Genomic DNA, 24,480 nt, shown 5'->3' with positions numbered 1-24,480 from the left:
TGTTCCTCTAGGGCTTTCATTTCTTGTTCTTATTTTCCCACTAAGTTCCCATAAATTAAACTTCCAAAAGTCTTTCTGTACCAAGGTATGAGTTGCCTCACAATAGGTAGCTTTGCTTCAGTGGACTTCAGACATCACGGAGGCCCTCATCTTGCTAACCGTTCCATAAAACTTAAACTACTAAAAGGAACTTGTACACCTTTTTTTGTTAACTATTCTTATGCCATTTTCATTGTAAGCCCTCGTATAAGGTACATCAGGGCCAGGAACTCTATTTCTCTTTGGGTTATTTGCTGGAGGGGGGATGCCATATTCTGCCCCCTATGCAGTAACCAAGATAAGGAAAGGGAAAACCCGTGGGAAGAGGATGATAAACATTTTTAGAATCTTGCACAAAAGCCTCCAAATAATTATGGCAAGACCAACCAAACAAGTCCAAATACATATTGAGAGTGGCTTTGGGCAGCCAACTCCCACTGTCCAGCTTCTTTGAAGCCGGGCCAGGTGTCATTCGATTCTGTCTTCGAAGTCACACTGCAGGACTGGTCCACTCATTGAAACATTTATTTCCATTTAAATGTGTGTGAGTTTTCATGTGAACACATCAGTTTATTACAACTGAAAGAGAAGCAAAGATAAAAGCCTTCATTAAGATAATCAACTTCCTTCATTACAATTCTCTTTCACGAATTATTGTCCCTGGCACTTTTAAACTTTTGAGGGTCGAGGCTTTCATCTTGTAAACTCATCATGAACTTAAAAATCCTTTAAAAATAGTTTTTATGTTGTGTACATTGAAGTGTGAAAATACTTTGGGGATTTAGTGTCTTACTTAACTATAACTAGGACTCTACATTTTGAAGTCAATTATTTTTAAATTGCTGATTTTCTGTTAATGAGAATAATAGATCATCCATAATAAAGCTCTTGAAAAACCAGAAAAATTCTTCCATTTCTGAGCTCAAAAGTACTTTAACTATAAACGGATTGTGGTAATAATTGTGCAATTCTGCTTGATGTAATTAACTGTGGAATGACATGATACATATGAATAAAATTTTAAAACCTTTAAAGTTAAATATAAAAGCTAACAACATTTCTAATGATGAAAAGAAATTTTATGCAGTCATTTTCTTTGGGTATTGAATAGAAATTTAAGACAAATATGTACTTTATTTTTCTTTGTGTGTATTTTAGGTAAACAACATCTGCCTCATTTTTCCACCTGATCCTAGATTTTATCTTTGAGCACGACTGAGGAGAAATCTCCAATTTGCTATTGTTTGAATCTAAATATTCTTTTTCTTTACCTGACCAGTACTAGTTGGACCAAATGAACAATCCTCTTCTACTCTCCAAGACAATTCCTTTCAAAAACAAAAATAAACAATCTGCTTACTCAAACACTTTTTGTGAGCAGCTGAAAAGGGTCATAGTGCATCACTAGAGACCCAACCTGATAGAGGCAGAATAGGGGCTTCTGCTCTTCCTGCCAAAGGAATGAACAAAGGACCATGTAAGAACAAGTAATGAACAAAAGACTGTGAGAACTGACTTGGTAACACCTGCACCTTGAAGCCAGGTCCCTGGCCAATAATATCCTGACACAGGACTGTACTCCAAGATAATCTTGAGACACACAAAGATCATTCTTGGCTGACCCATAGTAAAGCAAAGATAAACTGAAAGAAAGGAAACATGAAAGCCATGGAGGAACTGAGTAACTAACTGTAAAGTTGCTCAACTGAGCAGCAACCCCCTTCCACTTGAAAGTACACTTAAAACTAAAGTGTTCCCTTAGACAATGTCCCCTATCAACTTGCAAGGATAAAACCGATTCACTCTTGGGTGGAGTGTATCTTATCTATCTGAAGGTCTCCTTCTCAACTCCAGAAATAGACCAGCTGCTGCTGCCTGTAATTTTTTTTAAAAGATACTATGCTTTAGTAAACCCGTGGCTTTATTCTTTGCTGCTCTGTCTGTGTGGTGCTCACTCGGCTTATCTTTGAACCCTTAAAAACCACATGGGTTGAAACTTGCTAGTTCCCATGGACAATACCTCAGACACAGAATTTCACATCTGCGGAACTGAAATAGAATCTACAGACATGACAGCTTCATCTCTCACTCTTCTTCATCATCGGGCTTGGGACTCCAGAGGTAAGTCCTTGGGGAATTGAACCCATTTGTACATTTTGTTTTGAGAAGTGTTACCCCCATTCCCACCTCCCCTCTCTCCGCTAGATTGTGAGGCTATAGTTGAAGAAAGTCAGTACTCCCTGCTTATGAGTCTGTGTTGTGAGCAGGTAGGTCCCTCTCCTGTCTGAAGAATAAGGCACTAAGTTGGATGGTTTATGTGTCTACACACCCATAACCCCCCAAAAAGATTGTGGAGGTGTGTCCAAAGATGGAATCAGCTGGTCCATGTCAGCCCAAACTCCTCTCCCTTTAGGGAAGAGTGCATTCTGAGAGATGTAATAATACAGGTGAAGCTCACTATGAATAACTTCTGGGGAAAGGAACACGCTCACTGACCCAAGACATGATCTCCTGAGAAGAGTTAAAAGATTTTTACCCTTTCTGCTCAAGCTGAAACTTCTCTCCCTGGTTTCTCACTGTTCAGTTTTCCTCTGCAAGGGGTGGCTACTAAAACAAAAAAGAAGGGGAGTGCCAATTGATCTGTGAGTTTTGCAAGAAGATGCTTTTGGAAGAAGATGCTTTTACTTATGAAGACTCCATTTGAAACCTCCTGTTTTTTCAATTCATCTGAGACACTGGCAGGGATTAGGCTCACTAGCCTAAGAAAAGTTATTTTCTATTGTAGCCTTATACAAAACTCATTGTGAGTGTTGATGGTCTGCAACTGTTAAGTTTTACTAAAACTTGAAAGAATTAGCCCTGAGTAAGGCATGGAAACTGATGTCTGAAGGGTTTTCTGTAGCTCAGGGCATAACTGAAAAAGCCATCAATTATAGGAATCTGGGCAAGGGAGCTACAAGTTAAGAAGCTTGTTAAGTCTTCTTCAGACTAGCAGACTTTTATCTAGCTTTAGCCCTTTTGGCCCTAGAGTGTTATGAAGCTAAGAAATGTCTTTTACATCCAAGCTGAAATATTGTCCTACTTGTAGGGAACTGACTGAGTAGAAGGTCTGAGAGCTTCAGGAGCTGGCTGTAACCAGCTACTCCTGAAAGGGGCGGAGGAGTACACCCACCTAGGAGTACCCAGTCAGAAGACTGTTACCCATGCTCCATTCATGCTTTAAGACAAAATTTCATTCATTTCTAATTAGAATTAAATATTTCACAATATATGATTACATATTATTTTTGTGATTCATTACTATGATTTCATTATGGTCAATTTGTAACCATGAAAATACATCCTGCTTATCAGATATTGACCCGATGATTCATAACATTAGCAAAATGACAGTGATGAAGTAGCAACAAAAATAATGGTTGAGGTCACCACAACATGAGGAATTCTATGAAAGGATCATGGCATGAGGAAGGTTGAGAACCACTGCTCTAGACTTTAGAAGGCAGAGGCTTCTCAGAGGCTCTGACTATGTCTTGTGGGAGCCACAGCTGTTGCCATCAGGAAAGCCTTTCTGAATGCCTTTCTGCCTTGTATGTAAAGAGTACTTGCCTTCATGTAAGCCCCACTCTTTTTATCATTATTTTGAACAGTTTTATTGGCACCTTATCCTGTCAAGAAGACTTGTGCAGTTATCGCCACAATCATTACAGAACATTTTCTTCTTCCTTGTACTCACTGTTATCCGTGTCATTCTTTTTCTAATTGTAGCAAAAAATAAACACAACAAAACATTCTCCAATTCAACAACTTCTACCGAGCTTTCTAACTCAGCCTGCCCCTTCTGGACCCTACACACATCGAGGCCCTAGGTGGCCCACGCGGTTAAGTGCTTGGCAGCGACCCAAGGGTTGGAGCGTTGAGCAAAGGCCTCCCTCCAGGTGCGGCAGAAGAAAGGCCTGATGATCTACTTTGGGGAAATCGGACTTTGAAAAACTTCATGGAGTGCACTTCCACTCTGATGCGCACGAGGGCGCCGTGGGTCTGGATCAACAGGACGGGACAGGAGGGAAGGCTGAGGCGACCACCAGGTTTTACTGGTGAGTTGCCGCCCCACGGGGCAGAAGCTGCCGCCTCTTTCCTGGGCGGCTACCTCAGCCAAGCAGATCTTCAAACCACCAGGTAGGTGTCGAGCATGTAGCAAAGCAGTCACCAGAAGCAGGCGCTGAACAGCAGCTGGATCCATATGCGCAAGTGAGAAGAGGCCCCCTTCAAAGCTGCCGAAAACAGGACCGAATTCCCAACCCAGCCGGTCCCAAGCTTCCAGTGTGTGAAGTCAGATTCACCGCCGCCGCCGCCGCCGCCCGTGAGCATGCGCACGCACACAAAAGCCATAGGGCACGTGTGCACCGACGGAGCTTGGAAACATAAAGAGGGCCTGGAGCATATGTGTGCACGCTGTTCCTCGTGTGCTCTTTCCTCTGCATGCGTATGCACTTAGCTGCATATGGCACTAAGACATACAGCTTCCACTGCCGCAAGAGAGCTCTTAAGTTCGAAGTCTGGCTCGTTTCCTCCAAGGGGAGGCTCGCTGGCAGGATTGAAGGAGCTGCCAGTTCAGTTATTGTGAGCTTCAGCAAATGTTTCCTGGGGGATGGGATTAGAAAGTTTGTGCGGAGGGAAGAGATCAGGGGAGCTGAGAGGGAGACCTTAGAGAGCTCAGCAGGCCATTGAGATCTTCCACAGGGGTGCCAGCTCAGGGCCCTTCAGTCAGTAAAGTAAAATTGTGCCTTTAGGTTATCGCTCCCATTTTGGGGGCCCACTGGTTTTGTTGCAGTCGTTAAAATATAGATGTATGCAGTTGTGAGGGGGTTAGATGAGGAAAGTATCAGGCAGAAAAACAACAATCATCCCACAGAGCAAATGGTTGCCATCCAAGGGACCTTAACTCAGTACCACCCCCACCCCCCTATATGGGTGGGAGTAGAACAGTGCTCCATGGGGCTTTCAGGCTGAGGTGCTGGAGTGATGGCCAGGCCTTTCTTCCAAGGCACCTAGGGTGGATGGCAACACACTGGTGAGCAGGTGATATGCCACCCAGGGTCTCTACCACATGACCTAGACCTCAAGGTCTTGAAGTCAGATTCAACTCCCAGAGTCCCTGCTGGAAAGGAGGAAGCTGCCCCCTGGAGTGTGATCTTCATGCAGGACCCTTGTTGGCCAGGCCCTTAGAATGGCTGACCTTTGGGAACTCAGCCGCTGCCCCAGATGCAGAAGGTGTGCATATGCCCTGCTTCTACAAAGTCCTGCAGCCCCTGGACACCCGGTGGGGCCATCTATCTCTCCACGCATGGCTCTGGGTTGGAATTGCATCCACACAGAGAGCTTCATCTGTACAGAGCAGCCTGTCCCGTCTGTCTGTCTACAGTGAAGTTGCTGTCAGACTTAAGTGGCCTGGCTTTCCTAGAACACTTAGCCTCGGGCAGCCTGGTTAAAACACAGGTGGTGCGCACTTCTGCTCAGGAGGTCTGTGGTGGGGCCTGGGAACTGGCATCTCTGATGAGGTGCCATGGTGGCGCAGGGGGAAGAGCATAGGGTTGGGGGTGGGGTTTCAAGTCCACTAGCTACTCCTCAGGAGGAAGATGAGGCTGTCTGCTCATGTCCAGCTGAGCCGGGGATTAGACCAGCTATCCTGAATTAAGCTGGGTTCGAAATGAGGCATGCAGATGAAAGGAAAAGAAAGAGATATGTACAAAGTATGGGATCAGGAGGATGACAGTCTGATGGACTGAAGTCCCGAGTATATTCGAAGCTTGGTTTTTATACTCTTCTCACATGGGATTGGTTACAAAACAAACATCAAAGAACTTAAAAAACATTCCTAAATTCTTATCTATGCAAATGTTACTTAACTAGTCATACTTTCTTAACCTTAGAATAATAAAAGCACTAAGTTCTAAGACAATCACACTGGATATGCAAGATTCAAAAGAATCTTAAAAGAGACAATAAATAACTGAGTTATCTCTCAATGTTTTTAGCAACAAGGTCACAAATAACAGTCATTTTGCAATGCTTTTGTCTGCAAAGACACAGGCACAGGGGACTAAATGGTCACCCATAAGTAAACATCTTGATCAGCCAATGCCTCCTACAGGAAACCCTGTGGAGCAGTTCTACTGGGCCCCATATGGCCATCTTAAGTGGGAATCAACAAGGTTTGGAGGGATTTTTGGTAGGCGAGGGTGAACAAGTTCCCAGGGGAGGCTGGTGCTGCCATCCTGTGCAGCTGCTGTAGGCCTGGGGACCCAGCCCGAGAACATGGGCAGGATAGAAGGAAAAGAATGGAGGGGACGAGGGCGGGTACTTACTGCAGTCCCCACACAGAAAGCTGCAGGCCAAACTTCTGTGCAATTCCCTGCTGAGATACGGGCCACGAAACCCTATATGTTACTCAGGGTAGAGAAGCAAATCCACAAACACTCATGCATGTAAGAGAGAACTTTATATCACAAAGCAATTGTACATTAAGAAAATATCCCAGCCCAGTCAAGGTCAAGTCCATAAATCTGATATTATCCTATATCCCATACTAGTCCATAAATTCCATTTCAGACACATGCAGTGCATGTAATGATACTGAGTGCAGGAATCAAGATCACAGGCCAGTTGGTGGAAAGTCTTGTGGATCCAGTGGTGGTGGAAGCATCTCAGTGATGGTCAGTCTCCACATGGCCTCTCCAGCTCCAGGGCTCTAGCGTAGCTCCATGTGTCTTGTCAGCAGGAAGACAAAGCAGAATGTCTGTGTAACTGGTCACCAGTGAACTATTTATCTCCCTGGTACCCCTAAATGAGGTCATCAAGCTGTGACCTGATTGACTTTACCCCATTGCATGTTGACACCAGATTATATAACTACCACATCCCAGAGTAGCACAAGGCCTGCAGAGAGGAAAGAGTATGCCTGAGTCTATCTAGTTCAACTCCACCATGCATGTTCTTGGGCCCCAGTCCCAGAACAAAGCCTGTGACTCAGCCTCCAAGACCCCAAAGAACAGGGCCTGTGACTGTTATCCCTTAGAGCAGTGGTTCTCAACCTTAATGCTATGACTCTTTAAGATAGTTCCTCATGTTGTGGTGACCTCCCCCCTCAAAAAAAACACATAAAATTATTTTTGTAGCTACGTACTAACTAATTTTGCTACTGCTGTGAATCCAGCAATCTCTGTGAAAGGGTCATTTTACCGGCAAAGGGGTGCCAACCCACAGGTTGAGAACCGCTGCCCTACACACACACATACACACCAGAACAAGGCCTGTGACTCCTATCCCCACACCCCACCACCCAGAACAGTGTATCTGATGCCCTCCTGGACAGTGCCTATGACTTTTAGCCCGGAGACCCTCTCAAAGCAGGGCCTGTGACTGCTAGCACTGATACTGGAGGTGAGGACTCTTCCGGGCATAAAGCCATACAGCACAGGACATGTCTTAATGTCTTAAATCAAGCTTGTAGGAGATAGTGAGGAGCAGATTAGGTATGAAACCAGGCAAGCAGGCAGGGCAATGGGTCAGGGGTGGGGTAGCACAGCACCACAAGAAGAGACCTGGTAAAGAGAAGCTGTGGGCGCTTGGGACCCTCCTCTGCCCTGCCTTCTACCCACCCCCACTCCCTATCCCCAGCCCATAATTTCAGACTTCCAGCTCCAGCTCTTCACCTGTGAGGAAACTGGGCTTCTAAGGTAAGTCCACCCAGGGACATCTGGTGGCGCAGTGGTGAGGTGCTGGGTGGCCTGTTGCCTGATGGGTTCTGATTCAGCACACCCCCATCCCCCACCCCCCAGGCAGAACTATCATTCCCAGCACAGTCTACTTGGACTCTGTGGATGCCTGAAAAGTAGGTAAGTTGTGGTTCTTTAGTGAGGACCACCTCCCCACTGTTCCTAGCAGGTGATACATTGTGGGCACAGGACCTCTTCCTTGAGGGCCCTGTCTCTGGGATGTGACCTTTCAGAGGCAGCTCACCAAGCCTCTCTTCCAAGGTTCCTGGGCTGAGTCCCAATAGACAAAAACCCGTGGCTCGCAGCGGGGGAGCATGTCACCATCTGCAGGTGGGACACAAGGGAGGTAAGCAAGCTTGCCTATTTCCTTATGTTACAACCTGTGGGCTATGGGTCCTTAGCCAGGCACCTTGGCCCTTTTACCAGAGACCCAGCGGGGCGCAACCTGTGGGCTGTGCGCCCTTCTCCAGGTGCCCAGTGAGTTCCATTCTGAGAGCCTCCCTTGAGCCCTAACCCACCTTGGGTGGGTGTCTCACCCGCGTACCGCACCCCTAAGCAGGTCGCAAGTGATGGCAGTGGGCAGGATGCGTGCAGAGGCTAGGCCTGCAGCTGTAAGCTCAGTGTATTATGAGTTGGGGGGTGGGGAGGGAAGCAGCCCCCCACCTCTAATCACGGGTTCAATAAGCACAATTGTACGGTTGATATATATACATATATAGATATAGATATAGGTATAGGTATAGGTATAGGTATAGATATAGATATAGATATAGATATAGATATAGATATAGATATAGATATAGATATAGATATAGATATAGATATAGATATAGATATGTAAGATCTCTCGCTGGGCTAGAGTTACACCTGGGTCCTTGGCTCCGCATGAGAAAGAATTCACGTCAAAGCCTGGCTCGTGATCCAAGTGAGTTTAATGAGAGAAGAAGTTTCAGATTTTATGTGGCACCCATAGGATTCCTCCCAACCATACAGCCTGGCAGAGACTGGTCAGCGTCTCGCAAAGATTTCTCTCCCAAGTTCTCCTCCAAAAGACCCGTCTCAAGCTCTTTCTCAAGTTCTCTCCCCAGTTCCTTCTCCCTCCCCGTCACTCCTGCCTTTTCAAGAATTCCAGGGGGAGGTATGATGGATGACCCCAGATCGACCCCATTGGCTGGACTGAATTCACCTGGTCCAGGTGGGCTGATCCAGGTTTAATGCCCACCCATGCCCACCGCGGGAAAATCTAGGCCTTTGAGAATGTGCAGTGCGCAGCCCTTTGTTCTCATGCTTGGCTCTTTTGGGCATGTGTCAATAGACATCCCATCCCTGCCTATCTGCCTAATATTAAAGTCATCGAGAGCATGAGAGATAAAGAGATATTGCAATAATGGAGTCAGACACATTTCATAGTAGCATGCTCAAGCCCCGCTTGATGGTTCACGTGGAGGGGGGTGGGGGGGAGAGGGAAGGAGGACAAGGGAATAAGGGAGTGAGGATGGGAGAGGAGCGGAGGAGCTGAATGAAGGAGAGATCTCTATTGCTAACCCAGGCCTATATACCTTTTGGGGCATGCAAGCTCACTAATTACAGGCATATGTCACAGGAAGGGGTTGCACTATAGGTTATACAGCAATGAGAGGGATATACACGCAATAGGAAGAGAAGGGATTGGGGTATACATGTGACAAGAGGGGCAGATCCTAGAATTAGGATGGCAGTTTAACTTTGATCTTTTCTCAGGATCTCCATAGGAACCATTATCAGTAGAGTGTGAACACCTACAGGAAACAAATCAATGACTGCAGGCCTGTCCAGTTGTCCTTAACAGCAGGGAGCAGGGTCTACTCCCTGGTGACTGTCTTCAGGAAGGATGTCTGTAAGCATCTGACCTCCCCCCACAACTCAGCAGCAGCATGGGCAGCAGAAGGTGGCCAGACACAGGGAAGCCATGGGCTGTTGGAGACACAACACTGCGGCTAGGGTGAGTTGTCTGCTGGGACCTCACAGTGTGGCCGGGGTCATGTGCTGGCCGGTAGGGTAGGCATTATGTGCTGCCTGCCAACTGGAGCTGCGAGGCCCAGGGCCTCTCTGCCTGCCCTTATCCAGCAGTGGCAGAGAGGGGCCAGAGCAAGAATGCTGTTTCATTCTGGGGGCAGGCAAAGGTAGGGACTGATTGGGAGAATAGGGGTGGGGACGGGCAGCTTTCCAGACTTGGTGTTTTATTTCTGAAGTTGCGGGCTCCCTGCAGACCATTCCTGTTTGGGAGCCGGCACCCCTGATTCAGTCCCTTCATAAGCTGGGTCTGTCCTGTGCAGCTGGCTGTTTGGAAAGGCTTGTTGGCCCCCACTGGCCCCAGCTTCGGGAAGAACAGCAGCATAGGGTCTCCTGGATGGTGCTTCATGCCTGCAGGGGCCAGATGAGTCAGCCAGACCTTTCTCCTGCCCAGCTGCTGGGATGGGGCAGGTTCAAAGCCCCAGCTCCCCTTCAGCTGCAAGGGCTTGACTACAGCCAGGCTCCTTGTTACTACATTGTCTTTGTAATGTTCCCTCTGCCATGGGAACAATGGCCTTGTGATGGGATGAAACCCTGTGTGTCACAATGGCTGGATCTACATGGGATCCTGGGGGAGGGCAGGACCTGGCAGGGGCTGTAAATCAAGCCCATTAGACCACAGAACACAACAGGATTTTCCTTTGAAGTGAATGAATGAGCCATTCAAGTCTCAGGAAATGGGAGTCATGTAGCAAAGCCCCCTACACACATACACACACATGCACACATACATACATACCCATATGTGCATACATGCATATACACACATACACCGCGCACACACACGTTGCCTTCTGTTTCATTTGCACTGAGGTACAACATCATCAATGCAACCCTATGAACAGACTGCTGCGAAGTCTGTGAAGACTGCCAGCAACCCTGTGGGAGAACTAGTGGCAGAATAGTTGCTGCCACTAGTGGCAGAGTGCTTCAGACTTGGGCTGCAACCCAAAAGGTTAGCAGTTTGAAACCACCAATCCCTCAGAGGGAGACAGATGGACCTTTTTGTTCCCATAAAGAGTTAGAGTCTTGGAAATTCACAGCAGTGGCTCTGCCCTGTCCTACAGGGTTGTTTTGAGCTTGCATCAATTCCACAGCAGTGAACATTCCTATAAGATACAGTACAACTCATCAAAAATAATTCACCAAGAGAGTAATAAGAGAGCCCACAAACTGGGAAAACATCTTTAGCAATGACAGATCAGACAAAGGCCTTATTACTAAAATCTACAATCCTAGCTTCCAAAAAGAAAAAAATGAATTGCCCACTGAGGAGTGTGCAAAAGACCTGAATGGAAGTTTCACAAGGGCAGGAATCCAAATGGCTAATAAATCTATGGAAAAATATACTTGATCATTAGCCATAAGAGAAATGAATATTAAAACAACTATGAGATACCACCTAACACTTTCAAAGATAGCCCTATTTAAAAAAAATCAGAAAACAACAAGTGTTGGAGAAGGCTGTGATGAGATAGGAACTCTCATCCACTGCTGGTGGACCTATAGAAATGTATAGCTACCATGGAAATCGATTTGGTGAAATCTAAAACAGATGGAAATTGAGCTACCATATGACCCAACAACCCCCCTATTGGGCATATATATACCCAGAGGAGGCAAGAAACAAACCATAGTCAGTCATCTATGCTCCGGTGTTCATCACAGCACAGTTCACAATTTCAAGGAGTTGGAAACAACCCAAAATTTCATCAACAGATGAATGGATTAAAAAACTGTGGTACATACATACAATGGAATATTTACACATCGCTAAAAAGCAGTGAAGAACGCATGAAGCACATCACTGCATGGGAAGACCTGGAGGAAATTATGCTAAGGAAGTAAGCTAAGTACAAAAGGACAAGTAAAATAAGAGTCCACTGAAGTTAGCTTAAAAATTCAAAAGAGGCATAGGTGAAAAGCTACTGTATTAATCCATTCTTGTGAAATCCAGGTACTATGGCAGGGGCCATACCAAATCCAGAGATAGATGAGGCAGACAACTAAAAAGGAGGGGAAGAAAAGGAAAGAAAAGAAAGAGAGAAAAAATGAAGACATGGGTAGCAATGGAAAAGGGCTCTAACCTATCCAAAGGAGGGTGTAGTTTATATCTCCACAGGAGAGGGAGAAGGGACCAGACATTAAACTAGTGCACCAAGATGTGAATACAACATATTGGCATGAAGCAGCAAACCAATAGAGAGGTCTTCAGGGCCAGTCCCAATCCCAACTTCATGGACCACCCACCCCCCAACACACATGAAGAATTCACTTCAGAGGACAGCACTGAAGCTACAGCTCAGGGAGAGGGGGCACATCTGATCAGAGCACATAGGAGCAAACAAAGAGGGAAGGAGAGAGAGTGGAACACATCCTGGCCCACCAAGCCCCAAGGATGATATTCCAGCTCAGAGAAGCCAATGCACAGATAGGACCACAGGGCCAGCACCACCAAGAGACAAGATGTCCCTCACTGGCCCATAGTGTTATGAAGGATAACACTGGAAGCACAGTGTGGGAATTGTGCCTGATCTGAGCCCACCACACTGGGGCGAAACACTAAGGGAGTGCAACAGGGCAGCAATGAAGTCCCCGGGAAATACCAAAAATAGACTTTAGGGTCAGGAAATGGCATCCCTTCAGATTGGACCAGAAAACACTCCTAAAGGTCAACAAACAGAACTTGAACTATTTATAGACTTGTCTTTTTAATTTTTGGTCTTTTGTTGTTTTGTTTACTTTGTCTTGTTTTTGTGCTTATTATTGTCTCTGCATGTCTATCTAGATAAGATAGGTGGGATAAACAATCTGGAGGAGAAAACAATGGACCAGTTGTTCCAGGGGGGCACAGGAGAGGGAGAGGTGGGGTAAAGGAAGTTGGTGTTAACAAATCCAGGGATAAGGGAACAACAAGTGATTCAAAACTGATGCCCAGGAGGGCATAGAAGGCCTGGTAGGGCTTGATCAAGGGCAATGTAACCTAGAGGAATTACTGAAACCTGAATGAAGGCTGAGCATGATAGTGGGACAAGAGGAAAGTAAAAGGAAATAGAGGAAAGAACTAGGAGGCAAAGAACACTTACAGAGGTCTAATACAGGCATGTACAGATGTAAATACATTTATATATGATGATGGGGAAATAGATTTAGGTGCATGCATTTATAGGTTTAGTGTTTAGGTAGCAGATGAACACTGGGCCTCTACTCAAGTACTCCCTTAATGCAAGAACACTTTGTTCTAATAACTTGGTATTTTGTGATGCTCATTTTCCCAACATGATCGCTGAAGACAAAATGATACATAAGCAAATGTGGTGAAGAAAGCTGATGGTGCCCAGCTATCAAAAGATAGAGCTCTTACGGTCTTAAAGGCTTGAAGATAAACAAGCAGCCATCTAGTTGGGAAGCAACAAAGCCCACATGAATGAAGCACCCCAACCTTGTGATTATGAGGTGTCAATTGGATCAGGTATCAGGCATCCAAGACCCAGAACAAAAAGATCATATCAATGGGAATGAGGGGGAGTGAGGAGTGGAGATCCAAAGCCCATCTGTAGACAATTGGACATTCCCTCACAGAATGGTCACAGAAAGAGTGCTATATAGCACTAATGAAACATAAAACTTTCTTCCAGTTCTTTAATGCTTCCCTCCCCCACAACATAACCCCAATTCTACCTTAAAAATCAGGTTAGACCAGAACATGAATACTGCTACAGATAAGAGCCTGCAACATAGGGACTCCAGGACAGATAAACCCTTAGGACTAATCATTAGAGTAGTGATACCAGGAGGGTAGGGGAAGGTGGGGTGAGAAAAGGGGAACTGATGATAAGGATCTACATATAGCCCCTTCCCAAGGGGACAGACAACAGAAAAGTGGGTGAAGGGAGACATCAGTCAGTGTAAGACATGAAAATTATATTTATATATATATATAATTATATATATTATATATATATATAATTTATCAAGGGTTCATGCAGGAGGGAAGGTGGGGAGGGAGGTGGGAAATGAGGAGCTGATACCAACCGTTCAAGTAGAAAGAAAGAAAATGTTTGAATGACAATGGCAACAAATGTACAAATGTGCTCCACACAATGGATGGATGTATGGACTGTAAGAGTTGTATGAGCCCCAATAAAATGAATAAAAATAATAAAATGAGTACAACTGCCTCCTGTGGGTTTCCAAAACTGTAACTCTTTACAGGCGTAGAAAATCTCATTTTTCCCCTATGGAGTGTATGGTGATTTTGAACTGCTGACCTTATGAGCAGCCTAATTCATAACCCTCTGGTGCAACAACAGAGGGTTACGTTTTTGAAATGTTAAATTAGCTTTGGAGAGTGACTCTGGTCAGGAACAAAAAGCTGTTCAAGTTTCTCCGATATTTCTTACTGAGAAGCCCCATTTAGACCGTGGCTTTCATAAGCCAGCTTATATTTTAAAAGGTGGGTGGCAAGCACCCACCAGAATCTTTAAGCTCAATGATACCATTATTTGCTGTGGGGGAGGAAGGGGGCAGGTCCCCTCCTGGGGCCCTACGAGTGTCCACATAGAGCTGTGGCCCATGGGGTTTCCAAAGCTGGGCCTGGGCAGCAGAACCCCGGGCCTTCTTCTAGGCACCCTCTGGTGAGCAATGCCAAGCTGGCATTAGTTGAGCCACATAGTTGACCCCTCTCTCCTCGCCAATCCTCGTTTTTCCTCTCCGGCAACATGAAGATTTGCTGTGACTAAGCAAACTCAAACACTCATTTGCACTCCCATGCCAGCTACCCATCCAACAGTTTTGAAATTTTAAGTCAGGTCAAGTACCAATGTGGCTGAGACCCTTGCTCTGGGGTCACAGCCTGGTCTTTCTGTGGGGATCCCGAGGAAGACAGAGGTGATGTGCAGCCTTTACCCTTGGGTGGGTGTGCATACAGCTGCTAAATGCAAGGTCAGCAGTTGAAAATCGCCAGCCAGCCCACAGAGAACAACAGTGCTTTCTACTCCCATACAGAGTTAGAGTCTCAGAAACTCCCAGGGGCAGGTCTACCCTGTCCTCTAGGGTTGCTATGAGTCGGAATGGACTTGATGGCAGTGAGAAGAGCTCTTTGGTGTGAGTGACAATAGAAAACAGAAAGGTCTGTCTGGGGCCCTCTTGGCAACCAGGGACTTGTGACCCTTGAAAGCTGCTGTCTACTTAGCTCCATTAGCATAGTTCGTTCCTGAAGGCCATGGAAGGATTGTGCTTTACAAGATAAAAGTGGAAAACGAGGGGCCCCTGGATGGCACAAACAGCTGAGGAGAGCTCGGCTGGTAACTAAGAGGTTGGAGGGTTAAGCCCTCCCACAGGCACGTTGGAAGAAAGGCCTGGCACTCTGTTCCCAAAACCAGCCATGGCAGTGCTGTGGGGCACAGTTCCACACTGATGTGCAGGGGGGCACTGTGAGTCAGAGTGCACTCTCAGTGTCTGCTTTGGCACATTTTCAGGTGATATCCGCGGTTTGGACTCTCAGACCCCTGTAGAAGTCTCACTCCCGTTCAACCTCTGTGTCATGTCACCCTGCAGCTCACCTCTGCTTCCCACAGGAAGACTGCCAGTATTATGAAAGGGAGTTAGCCATCAGTGGCAGCAAGAAGAGGAGTGAAATGGCCAACTCTGTCAGCAAAGCAAGAAAAGGCCTTGGGGCCACGGTGAGACCGAGCCAACGTGGCAGAAACTCTTCCTTGAAGGTGTGCAACTGTGAGTATGAAAGACCATGGATGAGCACAATGCAAACATGCACATGCACATGGGCACAGAGGCATGTAGCCAGCACGTCTGGAAGTGTCAGAGGCCATCATGACTGGAAGTGTCAGAGGCCATCACTGAACTGTTGCCAGCTGGGCATGAACTTGGAGGATTTCCCCAAGTAACAAGGAGTGGAGTTCATTTCTAAAGTCACTATCCCTCTAGTTAATCACCTTTGAATCAATTGAGATTGTAGTAGTTAAACATTTTCTGGTGTCAACTTGATACTATTAAGAGTGAAGGGATGGAAGAACACAGCTTTCCCCCGGATCCTGGATGCTTCCTCCCCCCAACTACCATGATCCGAATTCTACCTTGCAGGGCTGGATAGGACAGAGGCTGTACACTGGTGCATATGAGGGTTGGAGGTACAGGGAATCCAGGGTGGATGATACCTTCAGGACCAAGGGTGTGAGGGACGATGCTGGGAGAGTGGAGGGTGAGTGGGTTGGAAAGGGGGAACTGATTACAAGGATCCACATGTGACCTCTTCCCTGGGAGAGGGACAGCAGAGAAGGGGGGAAGGGAGACTCCGGATAGGGCAAGATATGACAAAACAACGATGTATAAATTACCAAGGGCATATGGGGGAGGGGGGAATGGGGAGGGAGGAGGGGAAAAAAAGAGGACCTGATGCAAGGGGCTTAAGTGGAGAGCAAATGCCTTGAGAATGATTGGGGCAGGGAATGTATGGATGTGCTTTATACAATTGATGTATGTATATGTATGGATTGTGGTAAGAGTTGTATGAGTCCCTAATAAAATGTAAAAGAAGAAAAGAGAAAAAAATGATTAGGGCAAAGACTGTACAGATGTGCTTTATACAATTGATGTATGTATATATATGAACTGTGAAAAGAATTGTATGAGCCCCAATAAATTGTTAAAATTAAAAAAAAAAAAAGAGTGAAGGGACGGATTTTAGCCTGTCAATCAGGTGGCAGCTTGATGACCTCATTTGGAGGCACAGAGATAAATAACTCATAGGAGGCCAGACACACACTCCTGTCCCTGCTAGGCATTCCTGTTGACAAGCCACATGGAGCTATGCTGATGGCAGCCAGAGCCTTGGAGGTGAAGATGCTTCCACTACCACTGGATCCACAAGACTCTCCATCCACTGGCCTGTGCTTTTCCTGGATGAAGTGTCATTTCATGTGTTGCATGAGTCTGATGAGGAATTTTCAGACTGGTATCAGACATAGGGGCTAACATCAGACTTTTAAGGACTTGATCTGGACTGGGCTGGGCTGTTTTCTCAATATTCAACTGCTCTTGCTATAAAGCTCTTTCCTATACATGTGAGTGTCCCTGGTACCTGGACTAACACAGCAATCCACAGCAACCTTATGCAGGTAGAACTTGTTTACTAAAGGGTCCAACAGTAACTCTAGGGTACGCAGTAACAGCTAGCATCTCTGACCCCTTCTCCCTCCCCGCACCTCACCTTCTCAAGACTTGTCACAGAAACTTTCCCCCCTCTTGTCCATAGATCTGCTGGTGCCATAGCCAGCCAATGGGGGGAGGTGGGACTCCTTTTAGACATAATGCATTTCTGTACCAATAGGTTATGAAAGCAGGATCTCTGTTCACTCTCTGACTTTCTTGACCTTCTCGTATGGCTACATGTCCGTCCGTCCCTCTGTCTCTTCCTCTCTCCAGCTCTCCCTTTCTTATGTTCAGCTGTTCTCACCTCACTCTGTCTTCCAATCTCCCCTCACCTGCACCCTTTACCTTCATTTCATTCTAAGCACCCAGGTAGGTCTTAACGCTAATAAAATTAAACCCACACTCTGGGTCCACTTTCCTTTTATTTGCATTCTAACAGTTACAAAAAGGTTTTCTCTGTTTTTTTAGTCGTTGTGGTTGAGACTATACAGAGCAACACCTATTCTTACACCAATTCAACCATTTGTACATTTGCAATTCAGTGATATTCTCATCCTCCTTGCCTGAGCTGTCCTCTCCATTAACATAAACTCACCTGCATGAGATTTTCAGCAGCAAGTAAGTGTGGGGTGTGGGTGTTGTGTGGAGGGGGAGCCTGGCAGGGCAGTAGGTAGCTAGTCCTGTCTTCCAAAGGGTCCCTGGGTGGACTTACACGGCCAACCTTCAGGTGGAGCTGGTCCCCGTTCACACCTCCCCGGGACACCGGTGGATCTTTCCAGGACTCGTATCCACAATTGCCTAGCCTTACGTACCGGAAACAGAGGACAACGTGTGCTCAGTAAGGACAGACTTGGATGGCTGTTTCATTGGTCCTTGGGGGGCCATGAGCAAGGATTTAGGAAATTCACAGTAACCTCAAGGATTTCGCTGTGGTTGAGCTGCAGCATGCCGGTGCTGCCCCCAACCCCCACACTTTCCTTTTCCCCATGACAGACTGCACCAGGCTGCCGTACATGTTCCTGCTAGGCACCAAGAGAGCCTGTGCTCAGTACTGGGGCACTGGTGGTGACTCCTGGGAAAAGGGGGCATGGTCATGTAATAACATAAACTCTTGTCTGTGCACACCCTTTAGAAGGTCTCATTCCTTTGCATTCTGTCAAGCTTTTGTAGTAGACCTCATGTGTAGCCAGCCTCCCAAAGTGTGACTTTTTAAAAGTTTGTCAGCCATTACCAGGTGCCACTGAGTCAGCTCCAGTCCTGGCAACCCACGTCTGTGCCTCCAAGGACTTCAGTGGCTGAGTTCTGGGAAGTAGCTCACCAGGCCTTTCTTCCGAGGCCCCTTGGAGTGGGCTGGACTCATTTCCATGTAGCAGCTGAGCACATTATCCAGGACTCAGTCTATGCCCCTGGTTCAACAAACGTCTTCTTCACGGGCCACAGTGAAGAGTTTAGCCGGTGGTTTTGAACTGCTGACCATTCATATCACAGATCATCGCATATCTGTAGTATCTGTCGCCCTCACGAAACTCTGCCAATGGCTCACCACGTAACGCCAACCAGCTGCCCGGCAGTCGATTCTAACTCATGGCAACCCCACCGATCAGGGTGGAATGGCTCCATGGGCTCCTGAAGCTGTTAGTCTTTGCAGAAGCAGACAGCCTTGTCTTTTTCTTGGAGAGTGGTGGGTTCACAACAGTGACCTTTCCCTTAGTCTTCGAGCATTTAAGCACTATGCCACCGGGATTCACAAAAACAGGCAGCTACCCTCCTGGTGTTTGCAATCGCCTCGTGTGCATGTGAAAGTCGGACCTGGAAGAAGGAAGCCCAAGGACGCATCGATGTGTTCGAATTGTGGTGCCAGCAAAGAATATTGAAAGTACCATGAACTGCTAAGACAAACAAATCTGTCTCAGATGTACAGCCAAAGTGCTCCTAAGACTAGAGGCAAGGCTAAGGAGACTCTGTCTCGTGTACTTCCTCCTGCACTTTCCTCCTGTCTCTCCTGTTCTTAGGAGAGGTCCATCCATGGCGAAGGACGTCGTGCTTGGTCCAGTGAAGGGGCAGCGAAAGAGAGGAAGGTCCTTGACGAGATGGAGGGGCACAGTGGCTGCAGCCGTGGGCTCAGGCATAGGAACTGTTGTGAGGATGGCTTGAGACTGGCGGCATTTCATTCTGTCGAGCATCGGTCACAATGAATTGGATAGCTAGGAGTTGAGAGCACCTAACAACAATCTTTCAGACAAGAAGTGTGGGGAGAGGTCAAACACTTACAGACATCCTCCCCAGGGTAGTTAGTCACCAGAGCACAGGGTAGGCCTCTAGGGCAATTAGTCACCAGACTACAGGGTAGGCCTCTAGGGCAGTTAGTCAACCAGACTATATGGCAGGCCTCACTCCCTGCTACTGGAGACAATAAACTATTCCTCCTTGAGGTCTGAGACCAAGCCTTCTCACCCTGCCAATAATGATCTCTATAAAATGAGTCAGGGAACAGACCAAACTGACTCTGTGACATCCAAAGTTAAGTTATACGCCCATCTTATCAAATGTATGCCCCCAATTCCTCCTCTTACTGTTGCATGTATGTCCCTAGACCACCCCTTCTCACTACTGTATTACCTATGGCACAACCCCTCCCTGTGACATATGTACTCACCTGTGATTAGGGGACTTACACGTCCCTAGAGAATATAAAAAGAACATTAAAGAGAAACTCTCTCCCTCTACGTGGACCATCGAGTGGAGCTGAGGTGAGCATGCTACCATGAAACGTTGTCTGACTCCATTTATTTCTATACTTCACTTCTATCTCTCAAGCTCTCTATAACTTTACTATGATCTTTACTTATTATCGCTGTACAATTGTGCCTACCAGACCCGTAATGATGTGTTAGGGGCTGGCTTCCCCTGACAGAGAAGTGTGGTAAGACGATGGTGAAAGCTCAGCAACTGACCCCAAGGTTCAGGTTTTGAATCCACCAGCAGCTGGGCCCCAGGGAAGCCTGGAGCCTAGGAAACCTTTTGGGGCCAGTGGACTGTGCCACTGGGGCCGCCATGAGTCAGACCCACCTCCTCTGCCACACGAGTGTTGGAGCAAACTTTCTAGTACCTGCCAACAGGAGGGACCTCTTCTGGTATCAAACTAAGCAAAACCTGGAAGAGAATAAAATTAGAAGCACGAGAGGGCTCTTATAGGTGTGCTTGTTGGTGCTCTGGAAACAGGGAATCATAGAGAAGCAAGCCCCCTACAAGAAAAGTTCTCACTATACCATCTCGCCAGCTTTCCCCCCTAAACAAAAGAGCTACTTAACAAAGTGCAATGTATCCAATATCTGCGGAGGACTTCCCCTCCCCCACAATTACATCTACCAAGACTTCTAGGGGTTTTCCCAGAGCACCTGTGTGGACTGGAAAGAGAACCTTCCTTGTGAAGACCCTACAGATAATATTGGAAACAAGAACAAATTTAAATAGACCACAAGGGAGATCAAATTATAGGGGGCTAAATTTTAACCGAACTACATCTGAGACAATCCACTTTCTAATGCATTCTGCATGTGAGCCAAGCTATTCACATCCCCTGGTCCATGGTCAGCGGGGATTCCCCAGTGCCTGAAAGGCAGACATTCTTGACTAAATTATTATTTAGTTTAAGGAGTCGTGGGGCACTGTAGGTTTAAGCAGTTTGGGTGGTTGCTAATGGTGGGGCCTACAGTTCAAATCCACCAGCCCAGCTGGTCTGAGGGAGGAAGAGGAAGCAGCCTGCCCTGTGCAGATTCATTCAGACTTGGAAATCCTAAGGCAAAATTCTACTCAGTTATGTGGAATTGCTGTGAGTTAACTCGATGGCAGTGGGATTTGGGTGGTGGTGGTGAGGAGGGGGGTGTGGGGGGTTATGTACTGGCATGCTAACTGAAAGGCAGCACTCGGAACAAACTCACCCGTTGCTCCTTGGGAGAATGATGAGGCAGCAGCCTGCTTCCACAAAGCCAGGAATCTTGGAAAGCTTCTGGGGTAGTTCTACTCTGTTCTATACGGTCCCTATGAACTGGAATCGAACACACCACAACTTTGTCTCAACAAGACTTCAGGGGCTATTTCTGGCTTATACATGAATGTGGGATCATAATTCATTAACAGTTTTATTGGCATATAATTCATTTATCATATAATAACTCAATTATATCAAGAAGAGTTATATAATAATCACCACAATTTTAGAACATCATCTTCTTTTCTTGTACTGTTATTAGCTCCCCATTTCCCTCATCCTCCCCGGCCATATCCCCAAGGAAACAGTCATCCAGTCATGCTGTCTCTATAGATTTACCTGTGGCAATAATTATTGGGGTTTATACAGCTCCATAAAATCAGGGTCCTCTAAAATTTTGGCTTTCTTTTCTGCCTCTTATTTCTACTGACTTTCAACATAAATTCTCAGGTAGGTTTTAGGAAATAAAACAGGGTGGTCCCATGCACCACTTCCTCTGCCAGATAGTTGACTCTGGTGCACTCCGCCCAGGCAACTGAGCTGTTCCTCAGTTTCACACACTCCTGTGCTTTCCTCCTGCACTTTAACATGACTTGTCCACCTACACCTGACCCACTGATTCCCAGAGGCACACTGTAAGGCCTCCCTTGGAAAAGTACAAGTAGTTCACACTTCCAAGTGGAGGCATCCTGGGCTGAATTCAGAGGGTGGGGACCGCCAGCCCTGAGTGCAGCTTGGCTTGGGGCCTCACAGGTTCCATGCAGCAGGAGACACTAACTACTGAGGCACTGAGTGCAGAGGCTGTAGATCCCGGCCCCACTAGGGCCTCTAAGGAAAGGGAGCATAGATTCTGGAAGATTCTGTCCAGTACTCTTAACAGTAGCTCACATGTTAGAAACAGGTGTTCAGCTCTGCACGCTACAAAGTCCCTTGGAAAGAGCAGATGCCTGTCTGCAGTGAGTAGTCTAGGGAAGTGGGGGAAGGCAGGCAGGAAGGAGTGGCACCTTGCACGGAGGCGGACCTTCAGGGAGTGAGAGCCAGGTTTGGCCAGAAGGGAAGGACTCTCTGGGCTGTAAATTAGAATTGACCTTCCATGTCGCTCCCGGGGCCCTGACGCGGGCGGGGAGTTAGGGGGATAGGTTGGCGCCCTTAGCTCTCTGGAGCACGCCTTCCAGAGCACGCGACGGTCTGCGGAGCCCTGTACCGCGCGGGAAAAGCGGGCCGGTCCACATGCCCACGCGCCGCCCGCCGCCTAAGGTCCAGGAACAACGGCGGCGGCTCGTCCGGCGGCGGTAGGGACGCCAGGTGGCCATGCGCTTCATGTTCCCGCAGAGAGAGTGGCAGCCTCCTACTGCGGCCGCGGCTGGCCTCACGTCCCAAGCAACGAGAACGCACTCCCTGACCCTTCAGGACCTGGGTCTCGGTCTCCCAGCCCCTCCCAGCGTCCCAGAGCCTCCCGCTAGGCCCCAGCTCCCTCGGGAGACTCCTCGCCTTCTCTCCTCCCACCACCCCACACCCTGGATGCGCGTCCCTGACCTTTGGCTCCAGAGCCGCGCGCCCACGCCCTCCGCGACCCCGCTCCCAGCACAGCACCCCGCGCCCGCCTTCCAGCTCCCGGCGACCCGCTACCGGCCGGCACTTCTCAAGTTGCGGTGAGAGCTGGCCGGGGTAGGCGGTGACGCGGGACCAGAGGCTCTGGCCTGGACAGCCGGTGGGCCGGCGGACTGCACTGGGCTCCAAAGGGGCGGGGCGCCATGGAGAGTGCCGAGCCCCGCGCGCGGTCCGAGCGCCTGACCTAGGTGGATAGCGGGCTGCTGGAGGTACAGCTGAGCGGCGGCGCCCCGTGGGGCTTCACCCTGAAGAGCGGCCGCGAGCACGCGAGCCGCTGGTCATCTCCAAGGTAAGGCCGGTGACAGCCCAGAGGGCGTTTACGCGCCCTGGGAGCTCCCAGGTACATGGTTCTGGTTCCGGGTCCCGGCCCCTCCCTCTTCCTTACCATGAAGGGTCCTGGGAGCACCCACCCCCAATCCCTGGCGGAGCCAGCCGAGCGCGAGGCGGCTTGCACCTGCGGCCTGGCCTGAGGTCAGGGCAGGGACTTCCCTGCCAGCCTGTCGTGGTGGCCTCGCCAGGGCCCTGACCACCCAGCCCCGCAGCGGCCGCCAGCCTGCTTGGGTTCCCATCAACCATCAATATTTACTGACTCAGTTCTAGTCCCGAGTCCTGGCGCCGAGGTACCTGCTGACACTTGCAGCAACTTCTCCCTTTACTTTAGACAGGCTAGGGAAAGAAGGGGAGTCCCGACTTTAGTTGGAAGAAGGGTGTTTTAAGGGGGTGAGGGGGGGATGGAGGGGGGAAATGGCTTTTGAGCTTTCAACCTTCTTGTAAAAGAAAAATCTTCCTGAAACTATGAAATTTAACAGCGGAACAGCACACCCCTCTGAAAACTAGCAGCCTAACAATCGGCCAACCCTGTGTGGGTTAGTTTGTCTAGGAAAGACTGCGCCTTGCCCAACCTGGGGACAAAGTTCCCTTTACCATTTAAGATTTGTGGCTGTTGGAGGCCTGTGTAGGTGGACTTAGGGCTCCTGGCCTCCTGCAGCAGGAAGAACCAGAGAGCCTACCTCTTGCCACCCCCCTAGGGTAATGCCTTTTGATGGGCTGCTCCAGAGCCAATGTGATGCCAAGCCTTCCTCTCCTTTCTCTGTGCGTGTGCAGGTTCAGAACTGGAAATGTCCTGTGGGTTGGCCTTGTGGAGATGGTGTTGGGTTGAGCTGGAACAGAGAGGCTGTGTTTTGTTACAAGTTAACTGAGTGTGAACGTGTGCATTGTTAGTCACTGTCCCCCTCATGGAGGTTCCAGGGGCTCAGGCACAGGCACTCTATGGTTTTCCAAGGTGGTGACCTTTTGGAAGTATGGCCCCAGGCCTCCAGTCCAGGTCCCTTGGAGAGGGTGTGAGCCCCAGCCTTTCAGCTGGCTCTTCTCAGGACCTTAGGGTGGGCTCCTTGCCCCTTCGCTCAGGCTGTGAGCAGGCCCTTCGCTGTGTGAGTTTCGAGACTGCTGAGGTTGCCCTTGCCTTGCCTCCTTGTGAAGGAGGCCTGGTGGCATGGTGGTTACTCGATGATTTGTGATACGCATGGTCAGCAGTTCAAAACCACTAGGTGCGCCTCAGAAGAAAAAGGCTTTCTGCTCCATCAACAGTCACAGTCTGAGAAACCACAGGGGCCCTGTAAGTGAGTCAGCCCAGACTGGATTAATGCGAGTGATTAGACCAGCTATCTCGCATCAAGCTGGGTCCGAAATGAGGCGTGCGGATGAAAGGAAAAGAAAGATGTGTGTGTATATGTATATATATACATATCTTATATATATATATACACACATATACAAAGCATGGGATCAGGAGGATGACAGTCTGATGGACTGAAGTACTGAGTATATTCAAAGCTTGGT

The sequence above is a fragment of the Tenrec ecaudatus genome, chromosome Y (assembly GCF_050624435.1).
Source record: "Tenrec ecaudatus isolate mTenEca1 chromosome Y, mTenEca1.hap1, whole genome shotgun sequence".
Taxonomy (NCBI): domain Eukaryota; kingdom Metazoa; phylum Chordata; class Mammalia; order Afrosoricida; family Tenrecidae; genus Tenrec; species Tenrec ecaudatus.
The sequence above is the reverse complement of the archived record's forward strand: the minus strand, read 5'-3'. Positions refer to the sequence as shown.